This window comes from Gopherus evgoodei, chromosome 4, assembly GCF_007399415.2.
Source record: "Gopherus evgoodei ecotype Sinaloan lineage chromosome 4, rGopEvg1_v1.p, whole genome shotgun sequence".
Lineage (NCBI taxonomy): Eukaryota > Metazoa > Chordata > Testudines > Testudinidae > Gopherus > Gopherus evgoodei.
The window spans coordinates 80,778,401-80,794,582 of NC_044325.1; the positions used below are offsets into that span (position 1 = coordinate 80,778,401).

The 16,182-nt window shown below is 40.6% G+C and overlaps 1 protein-coding gene across 5 annotated transcripts in view; it reads left to right on the forward strand.

The window, feature by feature from the left end:
• LRRC4C (leucine rich repeat containing 4C) overlaps positions 1-16,182 on the forward strand; it is a 900,227-nt gene that overhangs the window by 77,494 nt on the left and 806,551 nt on the right. The window contains exon 1 of one of the 5 annotated variants that reach the window (XM_030560006.1): positions 4,624-4,681. The exons of the other annotated variants lie outside the window; for them this stretch is intronic. The gene's annotated coding sequence lies outside the window, so the exon portion shown is untranslated. Of the gene's footprint in view, positions 1-4,623; positions 4,682-16,182 lie in introns of those variants that run through there. 5 annotated transcript variants of the gene reach the window in all.

Genomic DNA, 16,182 nt, shown 5'->3' on the forward strand with positions numbered 1-16,182 from the left:
TGAAGTGCATGGTGTTATGTCGGGGCTGAGTAAGGCTATAGATGTCTATTTAAATCAAGATACAGTTATCTTAAATTAAACAATATTTCATTCAAATTAGGGCTGAGTAAATTGATTTTTGTGGCTCAGTAGCTAACTGTGGGAGTGGGGGAAGAGGGGATGGATCATTTTGAGCAAAACTGATTCCCCACCCTCCCATTTTCTTGCTGACATAAAAAAACAAGAAAAAAATATGTTCAGGTTGATTCAAATTCTCCCTTTTGAAATGGTTCATTTGAAAAGTGTCTAAATGAACCATTTTGACTTTTTTGAAAACAACAACAAAACAACTGTTTTTTTTTTAATTCAGCAGAAAGGCCAAGTTGTTTCATTTTTCCTGAAAGTGCATTGTTCAGCAAAATTTGCTATTCATGGGGAAAAAAATGTGGCCAAGCTCTAATTCCAATAAGTCTGCTTCTGTTATACTGATGAATTATGTGGATTTCATAATTTGGCCCTATATATATAAATGCTGTCAAAATAGGGTTGGTTCAATGCACACCGTACGGTGGCCATGATCAGGCAAGAGAATGTGGTGACACAATAGTGAAATGATCTGGCTTTTGTTTGCACCATTGCCACATACTGAATAGAGTCAGAATTACTGGGCTGTGTATTTTTGGCATTGGACTGCTAATTGAGACTCCCCATTAGCTCAAGTATTAGATGCCTGTAACTTTTGTACAGGAGGACCTGAGTTCTCTTCCTGCTGTGGGGAAGTTCCAGATGGCCGCAGTATGTACTGCAGTGACAAATGTGAGGTTTCCAGGGAGTCGCAGATTTGTTACATGGGGGCTATATAGAATACAGGAATAGACTTTTGGGTGATAGCATGGGAGGTTTATATTCATATAAATGAAGTGTACCAACCTGAATTAAGTGGGGGTTGCTCTGCTGGGAGAGTACTGCACCAGAGAATTTCCAGTTATGTTTCTGTGCTATGTTGTGTACAGTCAGGTCTGTCATCGTTGGAGTCATGGCTGACAACATGTATGGATCACAATTCTTTCCACAGCCCTCCTCAATGAGACTGAATCCTGCTTCTCCTTCTATGTGGTCTCTTCCATGTTTTCTGTAACAGAGATACTGAATACAGTTAGCCCTCATCTACACCAACAGCCAGACTATATTCAGTCCCAGCTGAAGGAGGAGACAAGGAGGCTGTGATTGATACCCATTCCCATCCAGGTTTCCAGATCATAGTGCTGGTACAGCTTTTTACCTGCTGTCAAGGGAAAATTCTGATAATCCAAGGACACTTTTCTAGGAAGCATCCTTCAGAGTTTCTATATTTAGCTACAGGAGATGACAAATTGAGACATCACTTTGAAGAGTAAATAGCCTATGGTATTACCCCTGTGCTGACCAGCTACTGTCTGACAGCTTAAAGAACAGACTCCTTGTTGAGCTCAGCTAACTGGAAACCAGCTTATTTTGACAAACTTGGTTCTTTAAAATGATCATGTTACCTTTATGAACAGCTGGATTTTTGACACCTCCCCACAATGCAATGCATACACCATAGCTCTGTACACGCAACTACAGAGATTGTTCACTGGGACTTAAGGTGGACTTAATTGTGCCTCAGTACATGGCTGTCTGAGGGGCTGGGTGCATTTATATGCTGGCTCCTGTCTTTTCCCCCAAATTATTAGTGTCAGAAAGAGAGATAATTACAAGGTTGAAGATGAACGGCCTAATCCTCTGCCTTGAATCCTTTCATTTTTCTGCATTATTCATATTTCTTGGCTGGGTTCAGGGAGCGCAGGCTGAATACTAATGCTTGTGCCACTTGCTGGCTGCTCGCTGCCACCATATTTCTTTCCAGGAGAATATCTCTAGTGAGTAGCTATTCTTAAATTCATGATTTTTGTAAGTGTCACAGCATTGAGTCATTGGCATTCTTTTAATCCTATCCTATCCCCCTGCTTTAGAATATTCATACAGCATAGGCGTTTTCTAAGTAGGAATGAACACAGGCAGTGCTATTGCCTGGGGATTGTAAGCATCCAGGAAGGAGATAATTTTGTCTCTCTGTCTGTCTCTTTCTCTGGTAGGTGGTTATCCTATGGCATGTTTTCTTTTTCTTCAGCTGTTTTGTTTTCCCCTCTTCTTGCCTTCTGAAACTGTGCCTGTTCCCTTGTATGAAATGGAGTTCACACCTATCTTATATTAGTTAGAAAAGCCCCATATTTTCACAGCTGCCCCACTACTTCCCAGCATTGGACCAGCTGATGGATTGTTTTGAAATGTTGCTGTCTGTGCAATAAGCAAGTCCCAGCTTCCAGCTTGCAGAAGTATAAATCCATCAGAGATTCAGCTCAAGGAGGACCTTTGTAGCTGTCCTTGTAAATCTGATATCTATGAGGGTCTGAATTCAACTTCTAGCTGAAGCAATGTGCAAATCACACAGTCAGCAAAATGGGATTGTGGATGACGTTAACTCTGTTCATAGATTAACGGTGAAAATCAATGGGAGTTGTGCTCCTAACTCACTTAGGGTGGAATTTTAATCACTTCAGGTGACTGGCCGTCACCTGAGAGGCTATCCCTGTTAAACCCTTGTGGATGTGAGGTAGAGTGTCCACAAGTAGATGCATGGGAGAAGAATTTTATTTGTTCATTTTTTCTCTCTCTCTCTTTTTTATTTTTATTGTTTATTTTTAATGTGAAGGGGCGGAATGGTAACCTGGAGAGCTATCCTAGTGTAATGACATCATGGAATTCACATAACCACAGAGATTGTTTTGGGCACTCTAGTACTTAAACTTTTGTGGCTAGGTTTTCATTGGCACAGATCGATGGCAACTAAAAGTTAGGACAGTTGTTCAATGAAGTGAGTTTGTGCTATCAGTACACTTCTATTGAAATGATATTCAATCTACATCCCCAAAATCACCACACTTTGAAATACTTGGCACTTTTGCTGGCAGAATCAGAGAGGCCAAAAACTGAATGAACCACAGACACTAAACTATAGAGGTTGATAGGAGGTAGATTTTCCATTTTATGGGAAATCTCATAATTTTTAATTTTTTTCCATTCTGAAATGGGATAAAAACAAATTTGAAATTTCCCACAAAATGAAATCATGGAAAAAAATTCCTTCATGTGGACGGAAATGTTTCATTCTGATTTCAACTTTATAACCTGAAAAAAACAATGAAATGCAAAGTCATTTTGAAATGGAAAATTGAATCTTTCTGTTTTAAAAAAGTCACACTGGGATGTTTCAACCTTATTATAATGCTCTGTTACAAGCTTTTTCTAAATGAAATTTCACTAAAATCAATGTTTTTCTGCAGAACATTTTCTGATTGGAAAAATGTTAGCTGGAAAATTTCTGACCTGCTCTACTGGGTTATCAATTCACACTGGGGTGAGTCCTCTGGGTCAGGCTGGAAACACATTTGTAGGATAAAAAGTTACAGGATCTTTTAATGATCAAGTCTCATCCTGGGAGAACACCTCCAGGACAACATCCTGTAATGCCACAGGGGGGCGTTCGGTTCAGTACTGGGACAGTGCCTCCAGCTGAAATAACCCTTCCTGCAACACCTGGATTTGTCCTGGAGACCTTCTATCCAAGTACTGAAAAGGAGCACGTTTATTCAGCTTGCAGTGCTCTATGTGCATTCATTTTGTGGTCTCACTGCTGAAACTAACACAGATGGCTATTGTACCAACAGTTATGTTTTTATTGTAAGATGCGAGACTATCTGTGAGGGAGTATGGTAAAGCTTCCGGCACATGTCAAGACACTTGAAAGACATATAAAACTGAATTCTAACTAGGACTCTGTTGAAAGTTTTTCTGCTAGGCTATAATCTTTCTCCATGCACCCCCACTTCACCTCCCTGAGAGTCTCTCTGTGGGCCTACTTCCAAGGGGGGAGAGATCAGTGGCAGATATTGCTATGGCCAGCTTCATTTCAGGCTGACATACTAGACCCATCAGCAAACGTATGACTCTGGAGCCACCAACAGCACCAGCCCTTCCAATTAAAGTTGTTTCTGGGCACAGTGCTGTTGCAGCAGCAGTCAAGGGGTTAATGAGTGAAAGCCAGGAGTGGTAACTCACAGCTCACCTAGGATGACCTCAGCTCTGTGAGAAAACAAATTAGCATCTTACTGACTGAAAAGCTGAATCTTGATTGTGCAATGTCTCCTTATCTGAGCCATGTGTCAGTCTGCACAGAGTCAGTGTGAATAGAATGCCAATTAATGCTCAGGTAATACCAGTGCATGCATAGCCAAATAATGCCTGAGGCACATGGTATTCCCTAGGAACAGTGACTGGCTGGGAGGAGTTGCATCTCATCCCTGGGCAATGCTCTGAGCTAAGCCTCTAATTGCAATTAGAATCTGAATCTAAAAATACGTCAGCAGGTATGTGGGAGGACTTGAGTTCAGTCAGACTTCTGGATCCTCACTCCCTTCTTCCCAGTGAGAATAGGGATAAAAAGAGAAAGTATCCCCTTCTCCATGGAGCCGTGGTTGAGACAACAGGCATTCTCTCTTCTAGGTTTGAAGACAGAAAGAAGATCTGCCTGAGGAGCTCAGGTGCTGCTTGAGAAATGGGAGTTGACGACGCCACTGATAATAACATGAAGGAAGAGCAGCCACACTCTGGGTGTAGCAAGGTAGTGTAGAATTTGCCCTTGACACTTTAAATACTGGCCTAGATTGATTCAAGCATCCTTGTTTTTTACTCTGTCTCTAGGCATTTTTCTCACTCCTTGCTGAAGTATTTGAGCTCCTAGAAAGACTCCAGTAGCTCATCCTATTTGCCCGGGTTGCTGTACATATTTTGCCTGAGCCTGAGAAGCTTTGCTTTCCCTTGTGTGCTGGTCTCCTCCCCTTGCACTGACAGTTTCAAGTCACCCCATGGACTGGTTTACCTGATACCATGGCAGTTTTGGGTTCCCCCCATGTACTGGTTCTCCTCCCCTTGCACTGGAAACTGCAGATATGCCCACTGTGCTGGGTTTTTCCCAAGTGCTGGATCATCTCCTCATGCACTAGCAGGTTCAAGTATCCCTCATGTGCTGATTCCTCTCAAGAAACGGCAGTGTCAGGAATCCCATGTGTCCTGATACCTCTCTATATGCACTAGAAATTTCAAAATTTTCCCCACGCGCTCCTTCATTTCCTCATTGTGGCAGGTTCAGGTTTTCCCCACACACTTATTCTTCACCATATACTGTCAGTTGCTCTGTGTGTTTAGATTATCAAATTTCTGCCTGGCACTCTTAAGAACTTGCTGTTGGAGGAACTCTTTGCAGGCAGCTTTCTGGAATATTTCCCTTTTTTAATTATTCCATTTAGTGAATGAATAGAATGTGGTGGAGCCAGCGATTAGGTGAGTCTTTCTCTCCTCCTCTCCCCCCCCCTCACTTTTTTGTGATAAGGAGCATTGCTGTCTCCAGCACATTAAATATTAATGACCCTCATTGCAATTTCTGTCTTTAATGTGCTTTATTTTGGTACTAGTCCAAGCTGTGGAGATGAAGCCCCCCCCCCAGGACCTGATGTAGAATATAATTTGCTCTGCAGTTTTGGCTGTAAACATGATAATAAATTAGAGGATGCAATGAATATTCATTGAAGCATGCAAGGTTCCTTCTCTTCCCCCCACCCTCACTCCATCTCTACCCATCAATTCCCCCCGCCACCTCAACCCTGATAAAAGAGCCTTTCATGGATGTTGGCAGCATTATAGACAAGATATCTGCCTTGGGAAAAATATTATACTATAAAAAAGGTCAGAGGTGCCTTGTTCTTACAAAACCCACTGCAGAATCCACAGGTCCCCCAGCTTCTGTTTAATGTAGGTTAGCAAATTACAGGCCATAATAAGCCCTTCTTGATGTGGGTACAGTATCATTAACTTAAATGGGGCTGTGCCTGCTTATACTGCAGTTGAATTTGGCTCCTCCTTGGCTGCAGTGAGATCAATGTCTACAGCCCATAGTTTTTCAGGTGTACTTCTATCAGGTCTTGCTTCTCAGCAGGGTCACCACAGGTCAATTCACAGTGAACTTGGTTAAAGTAAAATTTAGTTTATAGAATAGGGAAAGAAATGTCCTGAGTTGCTACAGTAACATTTCAATGCATTTTCACCGTGTTATAGTAAAATTTTACTCCACTCATAGGTACATTTCACTGTACTGCAATTGTCCCCCTTGAGATTATAACTTGGAAACTGTCACTGCTTTATGTGGAGAGGGGAGGAGGAATCTCTGGCTTCTGAATTATTTATCCTGTGGAATTGTTGCCATCAGTTGTGATTGAATCATCAAATACTGTGGCTGGATTTTCAAAAAGAGCTGAATCAACTGATGGCCAATGATATTTGTATTCTGCAGGCTTGAAATAACGGCAGTGAAATATTGGGCTTCAGAGAAAAAGCTGATCACTTAGAGGGTTGGGAAATAATTTTTTTCCTATGCACAGCATTGAATTGGTAAAATGTATTATGGTACATTTTCACTTTCTGCAGGAAGGAGATTAGACTAGTGGTCGCATTTAGAGCTGGTTGATGTAGAGAGATGTTTATGAAAGTTTGCGATTTGGAGATACTGCCTCACGAGGGACTGCATTGTGAGTGTGAGGATTTGGAAATGTGCCCTGGAGACAAGGGTTGGGAACAGTGCACGGCTGTGTGAAGCAGTTCACCAGAGATGCTCTTTAGTATTTTTTATTAAAGTCTTATTCCTTTCTCATTTACTGGTTTGTTATTTAATGAACTCCAAGATAGTTACAGTTGGAACATTTATGAATATAAGAAAGGTCTGACTCAATATGGCCAATGATTTATCAAGCCCAGCATCCTGTCATCAGACAGTGGCCAGTGCCAGATGCTTCAGAGGGAATGAACACAACAGGGCAATTTATCTAGTGATCTATACCTTATCATCCAGTCCTAGAATATGGCAGTCAGAGGCTTAGGGACAGCCTGAGCCTGGAGTCGCATCCCTGACCATCTTGGCTAATAGTCATTGATGGGTCTATCCTCCATGAACTTGTCTAATTATTTTTTTTAATCCAGTTTAACTTTTGGCCTTCACACCCCCTGGCAATGAGTTCCAGAGGTTGACTCTGTGATGTGTGGAAAAAGTACTTCCTTTTGTTGGTTTCAAACCTGTAGCCTATTAATTTTCATTGGGTGACCACTGGTTTTTGTGTTATGGGGAGAGCTAAATAACACTTCCTTGTTCACTTTCTCCATACCATTCATGATTTTATAGATCTTTGTCATACCCTTCTCCGCCCCTTACTTGTCTCTTTTTCAATCTGAACAGTCTATCTTTTTAATCTCTCCTCATTTGGAAGCAGTTCCATAAGCCTAATAATTTTTGTTGCTTTTCTCTGTACTTTTCCGAATTCTAATGTCTTTTTGAGATGGGGCAACCAAAACTGCATGCAGTAATCAAGGTATGGTCATAATATGGAGAGAGATAGATATATCTTTCTTAATTGTTCCTTACAATATGTTAGGTTTTTTAAGGATTGTCGCTGCACATTGAGTAGAAGTTTTCAGAGAACTACCCACAATGACTCCAAGATCTCCTCCTTGAGTGGTAACAGTTAATTTAGAGCCCATTCTTTTGTATGTATAGTTGGGATTATGTTTTCCAATGTATATTACTTTGCATTTATCAACAATATATTTAGTCTGTCATTTTGTTACACAGTCACCCAGTTTTGTGAGATCCCCGTGTAATGCTCTTCACAGTCTGGTTTGGATTTTACTGTCTTGAGTAATTTTTTATCATCTGCAAACTTTGCCACCTCAAGGTTTACTCCCTTTTCCAGATCATTTATGAATATGTTGAACAGCACCAATTCCAGTACAGATCCACAATTTATGTCTGTCCATTCTGAAAACTGACAATGTATTCCTACCCTTTATTTCCTGTCTTTTAATCAGTTACTGATCCATGAGAGAACCCTCCTTTTTATCCCATGACTTCTGACTCTGCTTAAGAGCCTTTGTTCAAAAACTTTCTGAAAGTCTAAGTACACTACATCCACTGGATCACCTTTATCCACATGTTTGTCGACCTTCTCAAAGAATTCTCATAGATTGCTGAGGATGATTTCCCTTTACAAAAGCCATGTTTACTCTTCCCCAATAAATTCTATTCCTCTATGTGTCTCATAATTCTTTTTTTTATTGTAGTTTCAACCAATTTGCCTGATAATGAAGTTAGGATTACTGGCCTCTAATTGTCAAGATTTCCTCTGGACCTTTTTTTTTTTTAAAATGGCATTACATTAGCTAGGCTGCAGTCATCCGGAACAGAGTCTGATTTAGGTGATAGGTTACATACCACAGTTACTAGCTCTGCAGTTTCATATTTGCGTTCCTACAGAACACCTGGGTGAATACCATCTGTCGTGGAGACTTATCACTGTTTATCAGTTTGTTTCAAAAGGTCCTCTACTGACACTTCAGTCTGGGACAGTTTCTCAGATATATCACCCAAAAAGAATGGCTCAAATGTGGGAATCTCCCTCACATCCTCTGCAATGAAGACCAATGCAACGAATGCTTTTATTTTCTCTGCAGTGGCCTTATTGTCCTTTAGTGCCCCTTTAATCATTTGATTATCCAGTGGCCCCACTGATTGTTTGGCAGGCTTCCTACTTCTGAATTCTTAAAATTTTTGTTAGTTTGTGAGTCTTTTGCTAGTTGCTCTTCACATGTTTTTTTAGCCTGCCTAACTACACTTTTACACTTGACTTCCCAGAGTTTATGCTCCTCTCTATTTTCCTCAATAGGATTTGACTTCCAATTTTTTAAGGATGCCTTTCAGTCTTTAATCACCTCTTTTACTCTTTTGTTTAATCATAGTAGCATTTTTTTTTGTCCTCTTACAGATTTTTATTTTCTGGTGCATCTTTACTTTGCTGTTGAAACATTTTGCACAGGCATATTGGCCTATTGGTTTTCATTGAGAACACTTTTAGAGAGACAGAGACTGACTCTCTTAAACTATAGTCAGCTGGTTAGGGCACTAGTTAGGGATGTAGGAAACTGAGGTTAAAATCCCTGCTCTGCTTAATTTGGAGTGACCTTAGATGAAATCGATGTGCTCTTATTCAGGCAGAGCATGAACTTGAACCTGGCTAGGTCCCATGCTGTTGCCCTAAACCACTGGGCTATAGAGTGGGAGTCAGTTTCTCTTGACAAAAGTGACCAGAGTCCCTTGGATGAAAAATCCTTCCTGAATCAAAAAGCTCTGACAACAGACATTTCCACACAATTTTGTTTTCAGCAAATAGCTTTGAAATGTTTCATTTTTGTTCCTCAGTGGAACAAAAATAAAATATGAAGCCCCTAAGTTGCCAGGAAGCGGAATTGTCATCCTCAAGACAGCTATAGTCTCATTCTGCATTCCCGGTTTTTTGTAGTTGCTTCTTAAGATACTTCACAAAGAGGAGACTCAGATGCAATTCTGAGTTTGGAAAATGCATTAGACATACATAAATAGGAATATTAGCTGTAGTGACAATAGTGTAAGGAACCAGAGCATAGGTGGTCTGGCTTGAGTGAAGTAGTCACTCCACCAAGGATGGTAGTCATCAGATAGCAGTTGGAGGAAGAGCAAAAAACTAGGTTCCATAAGCAAGAGTCATGGTCAGAGTAAGGCCAAGGTTGGAGACCAGCGATCAAAGGTAGTACCAGGCTGGAATCAAGAGGCAAGAGGGTCAGGGTCAGAGTCAGGCTGGAGTCAGAGACAGGAGATGAAGCGAAGTCTGGGATTGCAGCAGGCTGAAGTCTGTATAGTTGCCCAGACAACTTCCTGGGGCAACCTTTCAGGTTTAATAGGATGCTTGGCCAATCAGAGGGCCACAGGGCACTATCACTCTGGGTCTCTTGGGCAGTACTTCCTGTGTCACCTACTCTCCTTGTCTGTACTTCTGCATGGCCTCCTGGTGGTACTGTGGGAATATCAGCTGTCCTGAGCTCTGTTTAAGACCTTATAAATAACTATGGCAAAAATGTTAATAGTTATCAATGTTTGAGCTTTGGAGTATATCCTGCAGATCAGCTAAAGTTGGAAAATGTTCTTCAATAATAAACAATTAGACACATCATGGAGATTTTATACCCTCCGGTAAAGCATCTGGCCTTGATTTTATGTGTAAATCACATAAAATACCAGCTTTAGAATGACCATACACATCTATCATGACATGGCATTTCATAAGAAATCTGGATCCCATTAGCCCAAGGAATCTAACTGGTTTATTCGCTCATCAGTATGTCATTAATGCAGTGTAATTCCACTATTGGGTTTTGTAGACCACAAAACTACTCCAGTGCTGTAACATTGGGTAAAGAATAAACCCCCTGTCTCAGTATTGCTAGCTTATGACCTGTTTGTAACCTCAGGGATTTGGATCAGCCTTGACTTCAGAACATCTTGCTGTATACGTACTTTGTGTGTCAGCGAAACAATTAACTACGTAACTCCTAGTCCCTAAAGGGCATGGTGGGGAGAACTCATGTTAAGAAAAAGACGTATTTATTTATATTTTAAACATACAAACCTCAGAGAACCTATCCCAGGCTCTGCATGCCATAGACAAATAATAAAAAGTGCAGTCCTATAAAGACACAGACAGCAGCGGCAAACTAACAATCTTTCCTTGCACAAAGTCACAAAATTAAAAATTTCCAACCTTCAGCTCCTACAAAAGCTGATTTCCCCTCTAGTAAGCCCTAAAGGTCTAAACATGGGACCAACTTCAGACCAAGTGTACATGGAGGGAGAGGGATGAAATCCAAAGTGAAATGTCCTTCACGGACAATGACCTGACAGAAGCAACTTCTTTTATTTACCAAATAGCTTCAGCTTGAGTGCCTCTGCATTCAACTGGGACATTATGGCACAGGGAAAGAGTTGGTCCTTTGTGTAAACAGTTTTAATGCTCCTCAGAGGCACCCAGGGTTCTGAGGCACTCACCACCACCTGCCCTTATCTTGAGGAAGTCATGTTTGTGTCTGCTGTGGACCAGCTCCCTAAAACCAGCAGCCTCTGGCAGCATAAGCCATAATTTCCAGGCCTCGCTTGCTCTGTACGGGTAGTGATAGGCACACATCAATCCCTGAGTCCTCAGACTGTTCCCTATAGAGTTCAGCCCCTTATCCACAGGACATTCACAGGATTACCAGGCCTACTGTTCCTAAAGTACACACCAATTTGCAAGTTTAAATTTAGGATTACTACTTTGCTTAATACCACAGCACTTGGAGATATTTATAGTGAAAATAAGAATAAATGTATTATCTGAGATTAGAGATTCAAGTGAGTAAGTATACTGAAAACAAATAGTTGCACAGAAAAATCGTTAACATGCTTTCTAGAGACTAAACTTAACTAACAGGTTAACCTCCTGTCTAAAGAAGTTTATCTCACCCAAATTTCTCTCTTTTGTTCTCAAGGCTGGTTGAGATCCTTCTTTTATGAAGAAAATTTGCTGTCCATTTTCTTTCTAGGTGAAGGATGATAGAGTGTCTTCTTTGCAGGGGCAATGCTAGAATAATTAGTTCAGGGGAATGAAGGGGTTGCAAAGATTGGGGGAGCAAGGATTTTGCTACACATACTTTATAGAATGGGGATAAGTAATGTTGGTAGCATTTTATTTACCAACCTTATTGAAGCTGGCTACACCTATTGTGAGCAGTAGAAAAGCTGTCGACAAATCTCTTCAGATCAAGAGACATTGACAACTTTTTTTTAATAGCCATGACAGCAAAGTCCCATAATTGGTTCCGTGTCATGTGATTCCTCAGATAATCTTTCACCGCTGAAGGCATGAAAATGTTCTTTCACATGCAGCACTTGATGGAGTAATATTAACACCAATCATACCTAATTTATGCAGTTTGTGGAAGTCAAGTTTATATTTATCCAAGAAAATTAGCAGCTGCAGCAAACTGTCAATCTTGGACTTCTGTTATTCTTCATAACATTCAGTTACTATTGGCGAGAGTTTTACCTTGGTCTTCACAATGTTAATATCACATTCATAGTGTTCTGCAAGTGGCTTTCATTTTAGAAAGTCAAGAAAGTTCTCATACTTTGGGTTAAGGTAATAGACCAACAAGAACAGATATTTTCAGAAAATCTTCTTTGAGGTTCTCTTGTTATTTGATCAAGTACTTTCAAAAAGGTGCATTTCCTGAAGTCTCCTTTATCTCAAAGGGGTTGTTTTGCACTTGACACTTCTTCAGTCAAAATGTTTTCCTGAATTTTTTAAGGCACTTTCATACACGGCTGTGTATTACCCAAACTTCACAGGGCTTCAAATAATTTTCTGAAGCTATGGTAACAGCTTACATAAGAATGTCCATATTAGGTCAGATAATGGTTCATCTAGCCCAGAATCCTGTCTTCTGGTAGTGGAAAGTGTCAGATGCTTCAGAGGGAATGAACAGAACAGAGCAATTTATCGAGTGATCTATCCCCTGTCATCCAGTCCTAGCTTCTGGGAGTTTAGGGATGCCCAGAAAATGGGATTGCATCGCAGGCCATCTTTGCTAATAGCCATTGATGGACCCATCCTCCCATGAACTTATCTAATTACTTTTTGAATCCAGTTACACTTTTGTCTTCATAACATCCTCTGACAACCAGTTCCACAGTTTGACCCTGTGTTGTGGGAAGAAGTACTTCCTTACATTTTTTTTAAACCTATTAATTTCATTGGGTGACCTCTGGTTCTTGTGTTATGTGAAGGGATGAATAATACTTTCTTATTCCCTTTCACATTTATGAGTTTATAGATCTCTATCGTATGTCCCCTTAGTCATCTCTTTTCTAAGATGAACAGTTCCAGTCTTTGTAATCTCTCATCATATGGAATCTTTTCCATATCCTGAATCATTTTGTTGCCCTGTTCTGTACTTCACTCCATGTTTATCAAATGTTTCTTCCAAATCTCTCATTTTCAGAAATTCACTGATTAGTGTGTCAAGAGATACATATGCCTGAGACAAGTCACACTCAACTGTTTGCAAGTAGTCAGATATAACTTTAAGCAGTCAAAGAATTTTTGTGAACATGCAAAGGAGGACAATTAAGTCAGTCTAACACAGAACTAAAACCTTGTGCACCCACTTCCCTGTCTCTTTTTGACATATCTTGAAGTAGTATGGTGAGTGTCACAAGCATGGATGAAATTGTCTTTTTCACAACATTACAAGCAGAAACTTGGCATAGCCATTGAGTGTCAAAGCTTCTTCAATTCCAATACTTTATTTTTGGGTTGCACTTTTTTTTTTTGAATGGCTAAGAATTTTGCATATGTAAATGATCCTGAGAGAAACATGTACAATTTCTCCAGGATCGTGGGAAAAAATCATTTCCTGATTGTTTCCTTTGCATACACCAACAATACCTAAATTGAGCCTGTGACTGAAACAGTGAACATTCTATGATTGCAGTACTTCTTCCCATAAGAGAGCTTGCACACCATTAAAATTTTCCATTGAACACTGGCATCTGCGCAATGCAGTTTTGTGTATCAATACCACACGATGACAGTGTGTTCTTCACGTGCTGAAGCAAAGACATCAAGTGACTTAGCAGGATAGAAACCAAAACATCTTTCCCATACAATGCCATGCAAATAATATCTCAACATGACTGACACTTGTTCTACCTTGCTAATGCCTTTAGTTTCATCAACCGTTATCTAGAAACATTAGCTGCTTTCATTTCTTGACTTATGCATTCAAGTACCATTTCTGACATAACATGAATAATTTCATTTTGTATTGATGAATGGGTGTATTTTGCATTGCATGTTCCACTTTCAATTTTCTTTCTTACCATATCATTGCATTTGGCTATTAGAGTCCGGAGCTCTAGGACGTTGCCTTCCTGGTTGAGTCCATTCAGGGGGAAAGAATGGAATCCTGCTTTCTGGGGTGGGGGAAAGAGAGGGAGGGAGTGTGTATGTGTGACTGTGACTGTTCATTGCAGCCAGATAACCTTTGGGGATATTCCCCAAACAAGTAGGGAGAAAGGATGGTCATCAGTGTGAATCTCACTTCTGCTGGTGTGTGCCCTGTAGGCTGCACATTGCAGCAGCAATCTTCCTGCTCTATGAGGTAAGGAACTATCTGCTTGTATTTCACTAATCACTTCTACAGTCACAGCTCACGCACTATAGCAAGGGAACAAACTGCTTCTGCTGCTTATTCCAGTGAGATAGTGGAAAGGATAGTACGATTTTTTGGGGACGAGGGGGTGCCTGCTACTCCTTGGCATCATCCCTGCTTCTTTGTCCCCCAGTATACTAGACCAAACCTTTGATGTAAACCTCAAGATAGGGTTCTTCCCTCCCCTCTCCCCCTCTCCACCGTTTGCTTCTTCAATCCTTCCTTAATATTCAGTTCAGACTGGTGGGAGGAGGCCCAGTATGGATTATAGAACACTTAAAGTATATGTAAACAGTCAGTTAGATAAACATTTAGACAGCAAATCTTGGCTAGTGACCAGTACCTAGACACAGACTTTAAGAACATATTTTTCAATGTGTATATATATATATATAAAATTAGGGCCCTACCAAATTCACAGGCCATGAAATCTGGTCTCTCACCGTGAAATCTGGTCTTTTGTGTGCTTTTACCCTCTACTATGCAGATTTCACAGGGGAGACCACTGTTTCTCAAATTGGAGGTCTTGACCCAGAAGGGAGTTGCAGGGGGGTCACAAGGTTATTTTAGTGGGGGGTCGCGGTATTGCCACCTTTACTTTTGCACTGCTTTCAGAGCTGGGTAGCTGGAGAGCGGCAGCTGTTGGCCAGGTGCCTAGCTCTGAAGGCAGCAAGAAGCAGTGCATAAGTAAGGGCGGCAGTACCATACCATGCTACCCTTATTTCTGCACTGCAGCTGCCGCTTTCCAGCTGCCCAGCTCTGAAGGCAGCACGTTGCCAGCAGCAGCACAGAAGTAGGGTAGCAGTACTGTAACCCCCCTACAATAACATTGCAACCCCCCATAACTCCTTTATGGGTCAGGACCCCCACAATTATAACACAGTTAAATTTCAGATTTAAATAGCTGATGTCATGAAATTTATGATTTTAAAAAATCCTCTAACCATAAAATTGACCAAAATGGATCATGAATTTGGTAGAACCTTATACATAACTCCTTACACAACATCCACATGTGAGTTTCACAATGATACTGATTACTTCTGTGTCGCCAGCTTTTATTTCAGATGTCCCATGACACTCATTGGTGAACTAAAATGTACCTGCCAGACCCAAGAATTACCCATGACCCCTCCAGTTAAGAGGTTCTTGGGTCACAACATACCCAAGTCATTTATGGCTTTATAGATTAGAACAAACCTGAGTCATGCTTACATGCTACTTGAGGAGAGAGCTAATGCTTTCTCTGGCAGATTTAGTTTTCAAATTGATTTTAAAATGGAGCTCCATGTGTAGCATATTGTAAGTGTCTAATCCTGAAGTGACAAAGGCATGGATGACAGTAGTAAGGTCCTTATTGAAGAAAAATGTCACTTTTATCTAGGCCACTATAAATTTTTAGTTCAGTGATCAATTCATATTAAGGTAATTAATCAGAATGAACCCTAATATAGAATTACCCTCAAGCTGGTTGCAAGATGTTTTGTGTTACAAAGTTATGATCTATAATTTTTAGAAGCACAGACGATGTTTTCCTAGTGGCAACATGAGACCCCCAGCATGTGCCCCAGATAGAAGTTCCCCAGGATAATGCAGTTTCTCTTTCTACACATTATACATACTTAAGGAGCTGCTCATTCTGTTCCTTTGTCTGATCGGTGGGTTGTAAGAGACCCCCACAAGTTCCCTATTTTGGGAGTTATAAAGTTAGAACATTGATCCATAAACATCCTAGCCTTCTACATCCTGTCCTTTTGAATTATCAGTACTCTAAAGTAGGTAATGGTATAGTTCCTCCTCCCATTCTATCTTTCCTATATAGGGTGTATTCAGTGATTTTTTTACCATTCCCATCATGTAACTCATCCTATCATTCCTGCTCTGATCACTGGACAGTACAGCCAATAACCTCTACTAATGTATGGGCATCTGACCTTCTGCCTTCCAGACCACTTTCAAATA